Source organism: Ambystoma mexicanum, chromosome 1p (assembly GCF_040938575.1).
Source record: "Ambystoma mexicanum isolate Mex_15411 chromosome 1p, UKY_AmexF1_1, whole genome shotgun sequence".
Classification (NCBI taxonomy): Eukaryota; Metazoa; Chordata; class Amphibia; order Caudata; family Ambystomatidae; genus Ambystoma; species Ambystoma mexicanum.
The window spans coordinates 1,205,590,038-1,205,604,248 of NC_090921.1; the positions used below are offsets into that span (position 1 = coordinate 1,205,590,038).

General features: G+C 45.0%; 1 protein-coding gene across 1 annotated transcript in view; it reads right to left on the reverse strand.

Annotated features, from left to right (window-relative positions):
- LOC138572018 (putative methyltransferase DDB_G0268948) overlaps positions 1-14,211 on the reverse strand; it is a 630,847-nt gene that overhangs the window by 450,451 nt on the left and 166,185 nt on the right. The window lies entirely within an intron of this gene.

A 14,211-nucleotide genomic window follows, 5' to 3' on the forward strand; every position in this document is an offset into this window, starting at 1 on the left:
GAAGGGGTGTCAGATGCACAGGTGTTTGAAGATGTGATAATGATGGAGAGATGATTTTTGAGATGTGCATTCCATGTGAAATAATGGTTCAGCATAGGCAGATACCCTATCCTATACATATAGCCAAATCTATACCTGCATAAGTACAGGAACATATGGTGAAGGTACCCGGCACTTTATGGACTGATAATCCCCATGATGTATGGCTCTTTAAGAGCAGAGGAGCAGTGCGTATCAAGTTGAATCAGGGTGGAGTGTTGCCTAGACTACAATAGTATCCATTATCTAGAGAAACAGATGAGGGAATACATGAGACAATTGTGGCATTTTGGAATCAGGGTATCATAATACCTTCAGAGACCCTGCAACACAGTGATATATCCTCTCAAAAAAGTGAAAGGGTTGAGTTAGAGGATGATACAGGACCTCTGCACACTGAATAATTTTGTAGACGCTGAATGTCCAATAGTACCAAATTCTGCCAGAATCCCACTGCTGCCACATATTTCACAGTGAATGACTTCAAACATGCCTTCTTTTCCGTTCCATAGCATCATGGTTATCAATACCTCTCTGTGTTTATGTATTGCCGACAAAGATTGCAACAAACAAGAATACATATGGGGTACTGTGAGTCCACCAGCTTTTTCAACAGAGTACTCTATTTGGACTTGGGTTACATACATGGGCAGAGCATCATTATTCAGTATGCAGATGACCTCCTAGCTCACAGCACTACAGAAAACCGATGTATAGAAGATTTGGTGACACTGCTGACACTTCTTATGGAGAAAGTATACAAAGTAGACATGGATAAAATGCAATACTGTCAAAAGGAAGTGCTGCATTTGGGACAATTTATATCATCTGCAATTCAAAGATTAACAATAGAGAGAGTGACTGCCGTACAAAACACATCACAGCCATCCACAGTTAAAGAAATGCTGCAGTTTATGTGGTTGTACAATTATTGTAGGGCATGGATTTTCATCTATTCTAGTTACACAAGGAATTTGCTTTGGGAATCAAGGAAGCACTGAAAAGCAACAGAACACTTACATAGACAGGAGAAATGATTATATGTTTCCAGGAACTCAAGCATGTCATAAGCAATGCACCAGTAATAGCAGCACCCTATTATAAGAAGAACATCTATTTGTTTTCACATTCCAATGGACAGGTCATGACAGCAGTGCTGACCCAGCTAACATACATGGCACACAAACCTTTGGCATATTACAGTGGAATATTAGATTCAATGATGCAGAGTCAATTTCCTTGCAAACAGGCACTGGCCATGGCGGCCTTCACAATTGAAAAGTCCTGCACAATTACCATGGGCTGCTGTGTAACGTTATATGAAGAGCACAAAGTATTGCCAATTCATGAGCGATGCAAGTCCACTCTAACTACACAAAGAGCTTCTGCATATGAATTTATCTTGTGAAGCTCATCCATTGACATTGTGACATTGTGAGGTGTAGTACAGTAGACCCTGCCACATTTATTGCAATAAATGTTCAGCCAGGAAAAGAAGTGCATGATCGTGTTGCATATGACGGTCTTGAGGATGATTTAATGTAGGCATGGGAGGATGCACCGGACGAACGGGAGGTCCTTTTCGTTGATGGGTCATCAATGATCTATCAGGAGATGGGACAAAGACATACAGGTGCAGCAGTGTTGCGTCTTTTAGAGGGGGACTATGAGGTTGTAGTTAGAAAGAGGTTACCAACACATTATTTGGCATAGGAGCAGAACTGATTGCATTAATTGAAGCATTAGAGGCATCACAAGGGTGTTAAGTAACTATATACTTTTACTCTGTGGATGTTACCACCACCGTACATTCCAGCTTGTCTATAAAAGGAGAGGATTTAGGAGGTCCGATGGCATGCCTGTGCAGCATGTGCCCTTGTTGGAAAGGTTAATTCATGTTGTATCCCACCCAATAGTAGTGGCAGTGGTTAACTGCGCCATCCACACCCAAAATACAGACCCCATTTCACTCAGCAACGATGCAACCAATAGGGCCGACAAAGAAGTAGCGTATTTACAAGAACCGAATGTCACCACATATCCTGATGTAGCATTCAAGAGCTGTAGTTGACAATACCATATACAGCAGTACTGCTTACAAAAATAATTGAACTATAAGGTCAGGCACCCGAGAATGAGAAAGATGTGTTCATCTTCGTAATTAATGCGCACCATGGCATAGTTGCACCCTTCATTATGGAGAGTAATAGTTCAGCCTATTCCCTGACCTCAAATAAATTAGAGTGCTGCAGTTAGTTGTGATTAGGTAAAAATAGCAATGCAGGTCTGAAAAGTTCAAGAGAGTACACAACACCAAATTTTCCAAAGTATTCTATAGTATCAGGGGATGTGATGGTCTTAGAGAAACTCCTGAGAGGAATGATTTATGATTTATGAAATAGAGGTTATCACCTTGTACATAGTGTAATTTGTCTTTCTCTCATTATAGCAGTTTTGTAACCAGATTTCTCAAAAAAGTTTTTTCTATAGAAAGATTCCCAAATTGTAATCTTCATTCATCCCCCTGGGGGACAGGCTACTTAACTTGTCTATCCAGTATATTTCCCTCTGGTTTAGTGTGGTTTCCTCCTCTTGGTGCTCTTTTTACTACTTCTAGAACTATTACTTTGAGTTGTGCTAGATTGTGTTTCTTCTCATCAAACGTGCTACCAGTGACCTAATATTCTTAGTTCTGATGTTACTTTTGTGCTTGTGCCATCTTTCTTTTACTTTTCTTTTAGTCTGTCCCACATAAAAAATGCCACAAAGGCAGCTTAATCCATAAATAACAGATTTTGTGTCACACGTGGCATAATCTCTTAATTAAATTTTGGTTCCATTGTATGGGTGTCTCACATGGGTACCTTTCATTATGTTGTTGCAGTGACCGCAGATGAGGCATGCAAATGTCCCTGAATTTTTTTGTCCACAAGGTTGTTTGTTTTTCCTTTGGGGGTCATTCTGCTTTGACCAACTCATCCTTAAAATGTTGTCCCCTCTTGCATGCTATGATCGGGGGTTTAGGGAATAATTTATTCAACTGTGAGTCCATTCCAATTATTCTCCAATTTTTCTTAATCATTCTTGAGATGTGTTGACTTTGTCCCGCGTATCGTAGGGCGTAAATGAAAGGTGATCCTTCTGGTTTCTCTTCGGGAGTTAGTAATTCATCTCTTGTTAATCTTTCCTTCTTCATTCTGGCTACTTCAATGATGTTTGTGGGATAGCCTCTCTTTCTATATTTCTCTGTCATGGTCAAATTAGCTTCTTCTAATGTGGTGGGCGATGATATAATCTGCTTCAGGTGTAAAAATTGGCTGTACGGTAAGTTGTTTCGTAAGTGTTTTCCGGGTGATGACTCAAGTAATGTAGAGAGTTATTGACATCTGTCTTTTTATGGTATAGGTTTGTTACTATGCCTGTTGGTCCGATCTCCAATTCCACATCCAGGAAATGTAGTTTTGGTGTGCCTATTTCCATGGTAAATTTAATTCTTTCATGTACTGAATTTAGATATTCCAAAAATGCCTCCACCTCTCTCTTTGTTCCTCTCCAGATCACGAAGATGTCATCTATGAATCTCTTCCATATGATCAGTTTTGTTTTTCATCTTGGTTCAGGAAATATCTGTGTCATTTCCAAATAATACATTAATGAATTGGTGTATGCCGGGGCCATGTATGCTCTTTGATACCGGTGATGGGTACACCACGTTTTTTAATACCTCAAGAAATGCTGTCTCCTAAAGACCAATATTTATACACCTGGCTTTGTGCAGAGTACCATATCTTTTCCAAGGGCACATGTTCGAAGTGGTCTAAATGAACAGAGATGACGAAGAGTGTGACAAGAACAAAGAACAAACCTGTGGTAAAATAAGATCTTTGTTGAAAATGAAAGGTGTGTTGTTTTCCAATGATAGATGGGTGACAGGAGTAGTGAGCTGTGCAGCAGGGGCTTACTAGGATTCTCGGAGGACCTAGTGGCACATGTTAATCAGAACTGTGGTAAAATATGGGGAGATTATGTGCCAAAGCTGACATGAATTGAGCTAAACGAGAAGCCAGCAAATGTGCAGATACCTGTAAATGATTCCTTTTGCTTCCAAGGAATTGGTATTATACCTATAGGGACAAAAACTGATTGCAACAAAACCCAATTTATTCCCGATCTGATCGAAGGCAGAGTAGTGTTGATGGACCTATATTGGTTGTGTGAACAATATGCATAACTCCACCCCACGCCGTCTTGGAGGGGCATCTGTTCATTAACCACTTTGAATTCAGTGGTCCAGGTTGTACCTGACTCCCATCTGACAGTTATAAATGTGCCATTCCCAGGAGCTACTAAGCCCCTGTCCCAAAAGCATGCCTGCCGCTCACCAATGCTTTGTCATCAGAAAAGATCCAATTACTGGTCACAGGACACATCTGACACACTGAAGGTGATCCCAGACCAGTTTCGTCTATTCACTAGGACAGAGACATCTTCTGCCTCCCTCCTGGTGCCAGGTATCCAGAATGTGGCAAATTCCAAGTGTCTGCAGATCACCACATAGGAGAAGCTTCAGTTAGTGAAACAGACAGAGCAAGGTCTTCAATCTATTAAGACTGAATTACAGGCTAGGAGACTCATGACCCTCCAGAACAGGTATGTTCTGTATTTGCCCATGGCTATGAAGGGGTGTAGCAGGAAACGGGGCTTGTCTTGTTGCACATACTTCCCCCCAAATGATGCAGATAATCTGTCCCTGACCCATGCTTTAGGGGCCCTTCATAACTTAAAGATTGCCATGGTGAAGATAGCATGAGTAAATGCTGATGACTAGTTGGATTTGATGTTCTTGTGGGGCCGTCATGGTTGAAAATAGAAGCAAAGTTACTATTTCCTATCATGTATTTTCTGCTCATGATGTTTTGCTTGCGCCAGATGATTTTGAGATGCTGTTCAAAGACACTGCTGAAGAGTTTGACTATGATGCTGTTTATCACAACGGGTAGAGCTCCTCCCTTCATAAGACATGTATACACCCAAAATGATAAGTGGGGTGGCATTGTAAAGCCTAGATTGGTGAAAGTAGAGCAGGCTTTAGGACCCCCAGTTGCATTGACCTCACATCCACCTGACCGTGAGAATTATGCAGAGCATCTGGTTGACTTAGAAGGAGATGGGGGATGATGTTTCATGACGTGCACTCCGGAATAATATGCCCAAAGCGGAATGGGGTGTTTACAGCATTTGTGTAAAGCATAGGTACCCAAGGATGATGAATATAGAAGAAGGGAAGCTGCTGGGTTATTAAGTAAAGGGGGAAAGTGGGGATGCACGTACAGCAAACCAACCAGGCAAAACGTTTTAGGCTGTGAAAAACCTATGAGTAAAAGCCACAGTGTGAGCAGGTGGAGTTGTGTGGGGCATAAGGCACATGTATCACTTGTAGTTAGGTTTGACACCTGATAGATACATCACATAGAAACAAAGAATGAGCAACAAATGCATTCATTTTGCAGCTCCAGATGTTATAAGATAAGCGGTTATTATAAGTGTGCACGGGGATGGGTGTGGGTGTCCAGCATTTGCTTTTTTGCACTGGGGGCCCTCCATATGAGGATCGCCGATGCTGCTAAGCCAGACCACGCCCCCTGCATACTTAACCATAGGGCCGGGCCCACCAGGGTGAAGCCTGCGGGAGGAAGGCAACGGGTGTTCCGCTCTCACAGGGTGTTCGGAGCCTGAGGGTGTGAAAAGCAGCCAACTGCAACTGCAAAATATAAGGGAAGCAGGAGCAAGCTACCCACAAGCATGTACCCAGAGGTGGCTGTCAGAGGCCTTTGATGAGACCCAGATAGAAGGAAGACCTGAGGGACAACTGTGTTTGCGGAGGTGATAAGGTGTGAACTTGATCAAGGAGGTGTCAGGGGGAGCTAGCACCTCCCATATTTGCAAATATTGCATGATCTTTATTCTAACCCACTAGTGAATTGGCACAGTGGTTGCCAAATCTTTTAAGAAGCAGATATTTTAGCCACTGGCAAGCCTATCCACCATGTTATCTTCTGTAAACTTGTAACACACACAATACCTGCAGCCGTTTGTAAGTGGAAAATGCTCACCATACAAGGCCAAATTCCTCCAGCCCTCCCTCCACCACTGAGTGGTGCCAAAAACATACCAAGCAGCCCTCTGAGACCTTCGGGGGAGGACTTTACCCGATTAGTGAAATCCCTCAGTTTCCCGGCTCATTCAATGCCCCCATAAGCCTGGACCCATAGGGGAGCAAAAACACTGCACCAATTACCAAGGCTGACATTAAAGCTGACAATGTCCTATGCTCACCCCAAAAAGGCACTGATTCTGTGTGTAGCCTGCGCCACCGGTCAGCTTCTGACGATAGGACCAAGCACACCATTAACCAATTATGCCCCGGTGGGCCCCACAGCAGTATGTTCCTGATTATCGCTGGACTTGATTTGCATATTGCCACATGGAGCGCTAATAACATTACAAGTGACACAAACAAGGCTACTACTGTGTCCCCTGCTGCCCCTGCAGCCCCCGAGTCTTGAACCTTAGTCACCCTCAGTCAGATGGCTACCTTTCCACAGACACCTGTGAGACTATTGCATTAAACGGGGGAAGAAAGGAACTATACCGATGATGACGCGCCCCATTTCTCCAAAGAAGGTCAGTAGCGAAAATACTTTTTTGCCCACTGAGCATATTTCCCAGCAACACGGTGATCTTGATCTTGTTGAGGTGCCGTCGGGTGGAGAAAATAGGGGAAGCGTGATTGAGAGGACGCAGGCCACATTAACAGGGGCATCCAGCATGTCCTGGAAGGGCAGTAGCCCACTCCACCCACCGTTCTGCATCAAGGAAGCTGCTAAGTGTGCCGTAGACCAGTTGCACAGGGGGGACAGTGGGGCTTTGTGACCAAGGAGTGTAAATGTAATATTGTTCTATAAGAACTGTTGATTATAAAGAATCTAGTCCTATCCTTGCTTGAAGCAATTGGGAAGGGGTTGGATACATAGGGATTTCCAAAAACTCTATAGGGGGGAAAGGGCCTTAAATACCTCAATGTCAGCTGTACCCAACCTTCCCTCAACCATATTTACCTACACCAGAGCCACAAAGAGTGGGAGGGGGCATGCTAGCAGAATCAGAGCAAGTGCTAAATTGTAAGTGCCCCGGGTGGCCAAGGAACTTCAGCGATAATATCATCAAGTGGCCTCGATTCCATCCAGAAACTGCAACACCCGGCCCCTCATCAACCTTTGAAAATTGCCAGCTGGAAGGCAGATGGTGCGGCCAGGGCAGACACCATATCCGATAAGGTATTAAGCAGGCTTAGCCACACCCCATCCTCTTCCATCACCAAAGCTGTAATGCAACACTGGCCCCAAACACGTACAAACCTAGGGAAGCTGTTGTAAATAAATGTACTCACTGGATTTGGGAAGTAAGGGGCTGTCTATTTGTTACCCGGGAGCAAATTGAGATTTTTATCAGAATTAGTCAACAGGGGGAAAATGATTTTGACTCTGTTAGAATTGACTTCAGGTAGTTAAGTGTGGCCAGAGGCATTTTGAATTTTGATATGAGATGCCAACCCCCAGTGAACAGGGTTATAAAACGTAGGGCCTACCGCCTGGGCACGACTGCCACCCTCCATGAAAATCTGTTACAACGGCCTGTGCTCTCGGGAGCCAACACTTTCACCTTAGAGACTAGGATTCTGGGTGATACTCGGAGATTCTGGACTAGGATTCTGGACTAGGATTCTGGACTAGGATTCCTAGCAATCTTTTCCCACCCAAGTTGTGATGACTATGCCACAAACTGAACCCCTCCAGGAATAGTATTGAGCCCAATGGTTACTGTACTTATTTAATTTGATCTCAATAAGAATGAAATTAAATGGCCAATGTTTGTGATGTTAAGTTGTTGTGAAATACCTTTGTGGCTCTATGCCGAGATAAAGTTGTTGACTGACTGACTGGTTATAGAGAGGGTCATGTGTTTTAGCTCCTGTGTTTAGACATACTACACACGGTTCTGTTTTGAGTGAGAGAGAAGGTGGAGTCAGAAAGGTATTGTGGTAAACATGAGGTCAGCAGGTTGACATGGCAAGAGTGCCACCATATTGGATTCCAAAGCCTAGCTCACAAATAACAGAATGAAGGCCCTGATGTGAAGCTTCTGCTCTGTTTAGCTCAGTCCAAAGCCAACTCCCCTATCTATCCCCCAAGAGAGTAGCCGACGTCAGAGGCACCAGAACAGAGCTGATAAACGCTAATTATATCCAGCTGCAGAGCTCAAAGTCGTTGGGAATGGAATGTTTGCCGTGGGGAGGATATACTCCCTTTGAAGGAAAAATTCATGAGAACAGGGCACAAGGTTTTGTGATGCCAACAGGTCAGGTGAAGGTTTAGAGCCGGTCAAGTGGCACAGCGAGTAGAGCGCTTGCTTTGACATCTGTGCACAGCCTGTTAATGCAGGTTCGAATCCCGGCGGGGCCAAACTCAGCCTTTCATCCTTCCGAGGTCGATAAATGAGCACCACACACTGTGGGTAATAATAAGCAGCGCTCAGATACCTGAGGGTTCGTAGCGCTATATAAATGCCAAATTATTATTATTATTACTGCCTCACTCAAGAAGCGTTCATCCCATTTGAATTACAATTAGACACTTAACCAAAGCAAATAAGGCCCTGAAAATCAGTTTCAAGAGTGGTGCCCTGCTCATGTCATTACTTGGTTCCTCGAGTCTGAAGGAGTTAAGGGGGAGCCGGGTTTGGATGTGTGATTTGGAGTAGGAGAAGCAGAGGTGATGTCAGTAAATTTAGTCCAAGGCGTGGGGTGCAGCATGTGTGTGCCACAGCATCTGAAATAATAAGGCACATTGTCTTATCAAAGCAGAGTTGGCTCCACCAGTCTTACGTTAAATGTGCTTGGGTTGTAGGGATGCACATCATGTGACGGTGAATATATAAATATAACTGTTAGCCAATCATGTACTAGGATTCAATAATGATGATCTAGTGGGCCACTTGCATAGGGGAATGGGCTTTGATAAGGTGTGACCAATCACTGAGGGGACTATAGGTGGTATTAGCATGTTATATAGGTGGTAGACAACAAGGGTGGTGAGATGATGTTGTAACCTATGTATGATAATGTGCGGTTTTTCGCTATATAACCTGTAACCTCTTGGAGCGTGAGAAGCTCCTTGTCAGTTCGTTTCTATGGGACTGTCTGAATCCTTTGCATATAATAAACCTTGTTTTCCCTTGCAAAGTGGTGCAGTGGTTGTTTGGCCTTCTTGGATTATTTTTATCATACACGTTTTGGGTCACATCTCTCTACACGTCCTAGCAGCATCCCGTTCTTTGTGGCCTATGCCTGGAGGAACAGCTTCTCTTTGTCTATTGTCCTCCTGGTTTACTTCTCCCAGGCAGGATTTGCGTGCTACTGGATTCTGCGATGAGAAATCTTTAGTCAGTTCTTGCTTTCTTCTTTACATTGTTGACACCTCCAGTGAGCCACCTCATTGCAATATTCAGTAGGTTTTACATTTGGCTCCTCATATTATTCTTCATCCCAGTATTATCTACATTTCATGGATTTACAGTAACACATGGTTCCACTATCAATGGTGGGGGGACAAGGGTGACCATGAGGGTAGGGGTTCTATGATAGGGTGGTAGGGAGGCTTTTCTCCAGGTTGACATCCTTATCCCCTTATGAGGTCCTCCAGCATGTTACTACTCCTAAGGGGACTATTGGGTAGTAGCCTCACCTCCCTGGCTCCTCTCTAGGTAGAAGTAACAAGACCTTATGAATTGTCACAGTATCTGTCCATTGCTTTTTTGTGCACTGCACACCTGTGTATGCAGAGGCATGCATGTTTGCTATGTTTTGGCAGGACCAGGTATCTGTTTCCAGGGGTGTCTCAGGCAGTTGAGTGTGTGCAGGCTGTGCCTGGCACTTGTCATCCTTAAATCATTGACGCTGTCTCGTGTGCAGTCAATGGTCCTTTCTGGCAGCCTGCAGTGCTCATATGAAGAAGCTGATGGCCAGCCGCTCCCTCACTTGAGCTGCTGTCGCAGAGGTGCACCCCAAGTCTGTGGCCTGGAACATGGCTCTGGCCTGAGGTCAGATACTAGGTCTGCATGTACACCTGTGTGCACTGGAATGTTATGCAGGATTCAAAAGGCATGTATGATGTCTCACACAATATATAGTATGTACAGGAGAACACCCCCAAGTAATTTAGACATCTGAATTGTGACTTCAGGAGTCCTATGGAATGCTCAATGATGCCCCAGGTGGCCCTGTGTGCCATACTGTACCTTTCCTGTTGCCTATTTGTAATGCTCACCTGGTATCCACGGGGACCTCACTCAGCCTGTTCTGACCTCTTACGACCTCGAACCCTTCCCTGGAGGCTATTCGACTGGAGACTGGGCCTGAAACACAGGATTGGTAGAGTTTAACTCCCTAGTGTCTCTGTGTGCTTGAACCCCTTCTTCCCTGGGGTCCAACCCTTCCCTTTGATCCACAGCTCACCTTGTTTTCTTGGATAGTGTGCTCTCCATCCTGCCTTCAGCGCAGGGGCGTGTTGATTGATGCGGGCTCGTTGCTGCCTAGTTACTTCACTGGCACGAGTCCGACAGGTAAGTATAATGAGTCTTTCGAACAGTTCTCTAACTTTGTTGCTTTCCTTCCTTAGATGATGGCCGGCGTCCAGGGATGGCGGCGTGCTGCAGAGATGAGTAGCGCTGAAGGTGAGTGAGAGCGTGAGGCGCAATGCACCCCTTTCGTATTTGCATTGAACTGAATTCTTTTTCTGTGTCTTTTAGGTGCCTCAACATTTTCAGCGTGCATGCCGGTTATGAAGAACAAATGCGGTGGGTAAGCGCGGTATGCAGCGCCTCCAGATGTTTCCACGCTAACCTGGAGTGTCTTTTTCCTCTTGCAGATGGATGAGAAGTTCCAGAGACAGAGTTCTCCCAGAGCGGCTGGGATTCAGGTAAGTGTTTGAAGCTCGTACAGTATTTAAAAATAAGCAAAGATTTGCAGAATGCTTACCAATGCCTTTTTTCTGTTCTTTTCCCTTTTCCTTAGGAAGCGGCGTGCCGGGATGGGATTGACACCACCGAAGATGCCCGCAGAACAGAAGGAGCGATGACTGATGGGCAGAAGCGCCACAAGGTAAGGCTGTTCCTAACGGTGTCCTTGTTCTTGCAGGAGCTCAGCGCAGAAGAAAGATGCAGGCCTACTGGAGACCGATCTGAACACAGTGAGTGTCATGCTGCAGGTGCAGAAAACGCAAAGCATGTTTCTCAGCCTGGGTGTGGCTTAAATAGTCTCTGGGTATCTCTTGGGCTGAACCACACCCAAAAGACTAGACCGCACATGCAGTTCTGGGAACCGAAATATGTGGGGGCATCCATCTTGTCCCCATCAATGCACTACAAGTCCAATCCCCAATGCTATCCCATGGGAGTGAGTGAGTCTGGTGCCACAAGCGCCAAGTCTGACTCCAAGTGGGTCTTTGGAGGGATGGAGAGGCCCTTGAGGGCCATGTAGGTGATCGTGGCCTGGCTCCAGCCTGACATCTTGGAGGGCTGGGGACATGAGGGGCAGGAATCATTGCTAATAACTTTTGATTCGCATGACAGACTTTGCTGAAATTTTGCAAACAGAAGGTTTGCCACAGGCTCCCCCAGAAAGGGAATTTTGGAAAGAGCTGTTAAAAATTTTAGATGTTATTAAGAAAATAAAAGAAACGCTGTTCCAGCCTAGTTCACATTAATTTTCCCTTAGAGAAAAAGTCAAAATTGTGCTCCACCGCACAGCCGAAGCTACTGGACGGAATTGGATCAGCTACAAAACAACTTGGGCACAAAGCATTGACTTCATGTCCGGGAGGGTCCTGGAGGTATTCTGCCCAGTAGTTGCTAAAATATTTGATGGAGAAGGGTGTGCCCCCTTCTCCCAAATGTATAGATATATCTTTCCTGGTGCTTTCACAGTTGTCATCCCATTCATTTTCCCAGAGAGAAAATGTGACGTCTTTTAACAGCCATAACACAACAACAGCTCGGCAGATTTGGACCAAATAAGAAACAACTCGGGCACAAAGCGTTGACTTACATTAATTGACTGGTTTGGGGTAAATCCATCTGGGAGTATTTAAAATATTTGATAGAGAAGGGGTGCCCCCTGCACCTTAAAATATTTATATCGGCCTTGGTGCTTTTGACAGCAGAGAGACTGAGCGAGGCTTGAGCTTGCTGGATGGACTTGGATGAAAGTTTCCAAACAAACAGTTTGTCAAGACGCTCACTAAATTGGAGATTCTGGAAACAGTTTGTCAAAATATGAAGATGTTATTAAGAAAAGATAAAAGCACAGTTTTCTGCCCACTCCCATTCGTTTTCCCATAGAGAATAAGTGCAGTTTTTGAACAGTCGCAGCTTGGCAGATTCAGACCAAATGAGAAACAATTTGTTAAGTGTTGACTTAATTTCCTTGAATGATTTGGGGTAAATCCATCCAGTAGTTTTTAAAATATTCGACAGAGAAGAGGGTGCCCTATACTCCTTAAAACCTTTATAAGTCTTGGTGCTTTGTAGCAGAGAGGCTGAGATAGGCTACTAACATTTCCAGGAGGGGTCCCGGTTTATTCCGTCCAGTAGTTGTGAACATTTTTGATGCAGAAGAGGTACCTCCCTCCGTCCAAATTATAGCTATATATCTGTCCCAGAATGCATCAAAAAGGCTTTTCATGAATGAAAAAGCAGTCAATGGGCCTCATTACAAGTTTGCCGGTCTGGGAACTACGGTACCGGTTAGCTTGCTGGTACCGTAGTTCCCGGACTAGCAAACTATGAGTTCTACTCGTTGGTGCCATTATAGCCACCAGCTATGTCCTGCCAGCCATACCGGCACCGGCGAGCAGAGCATGTCGGATGAACCTGCACCATTCTGAATGGTGCCGGTGCATCCGACCTGCCCATTCCCATTGAGCACTAAGGGGCTCGAATGGGGAGTGAAAGTTTCCGGCCCCTGGCAATGGGGAAATTCAGGGTCCGTCAGCATCGTAATGTCCCTGTATTTCCCCATTGATAGGGGCTGGAAAAATGTGCAAGTTTGGCGGCAGCCTGCCGGTTTTTGTCTTTTGTTGCTCAATGCGAGAGATTACCTGGTCATGATAGAAACCTAGATCTGGAATGCTAGTGCATCAGATGAAATGCTGAGAGTTGGTGGGCAATGGGAGAGGGCTAGGGAGGGAAAAAGGAGCTTCAGGGAGTGGTGGGAGCATGGCAAGTGGTAGCGGGTTCTTGGTGATAGCCTGGGCAGGCAGGAAAGAGTTTTGGATTTTGCAAGCTTTTGACAGATAACCACGGTTATTTGTGTGCGTTTATGGATAACTGCGGTTTTATGTAGAAAATTGATCACAGCGGTTATGGGGAAGCAGTTTAAAAAAAAGAGCGTGTTCAAAAAATGGGTTTAAGATTAAGGGGAATTTTACAGCTACGGGGAAGCGGCTTGTAAGGGTTGTGCCCAAAGGTTATGGCTACTGAATTACTCTAAGGAACAGCAAGGTGCAATATGGAAAGTGGTAATGACTGAATTCCATGGCTAGGGTGTCTCAACGAAACCTAGTAGCAACATGTCAAGGGGCGATGGCTAAAGGCTGCGGCCAATGTCCATGGCTATTGCACCCACATGAAATTAGGTGGCATGGCCAAAGCCGATGGCGGGGGCACTAGTCTTAGCTTGCCTCCAACTAGGCCCAAATTAAATGTACAGCGACACAACCAAAGGCCATGGCCACCTGGTGGGTCAAAAAGAAACTTATCGGGAGAACATGCACAGTGGACACGGACGAAGGCCATGCCTAGTGGCCCGTAAAAAATATGCTGTTAACATTGCGTAAGGCTGTGGCCCATGGCCATGTCTGAAGGCCATGGCTAGAGGCTTAGTAGTGGTGTAAAATATACAGTGGACATGCCCGAAGGCCGTGGCCACTGGCCATGGCCAAAGCCCCTGGCTAGTGGCCTGGTAATGTTGTTAAATATACAGTGGGCACAACCAAAGGCCATGGCTAGTGGCTTGGTAGTGGTGTAAAACTATGGTATAACAAAACCCTTGAAATT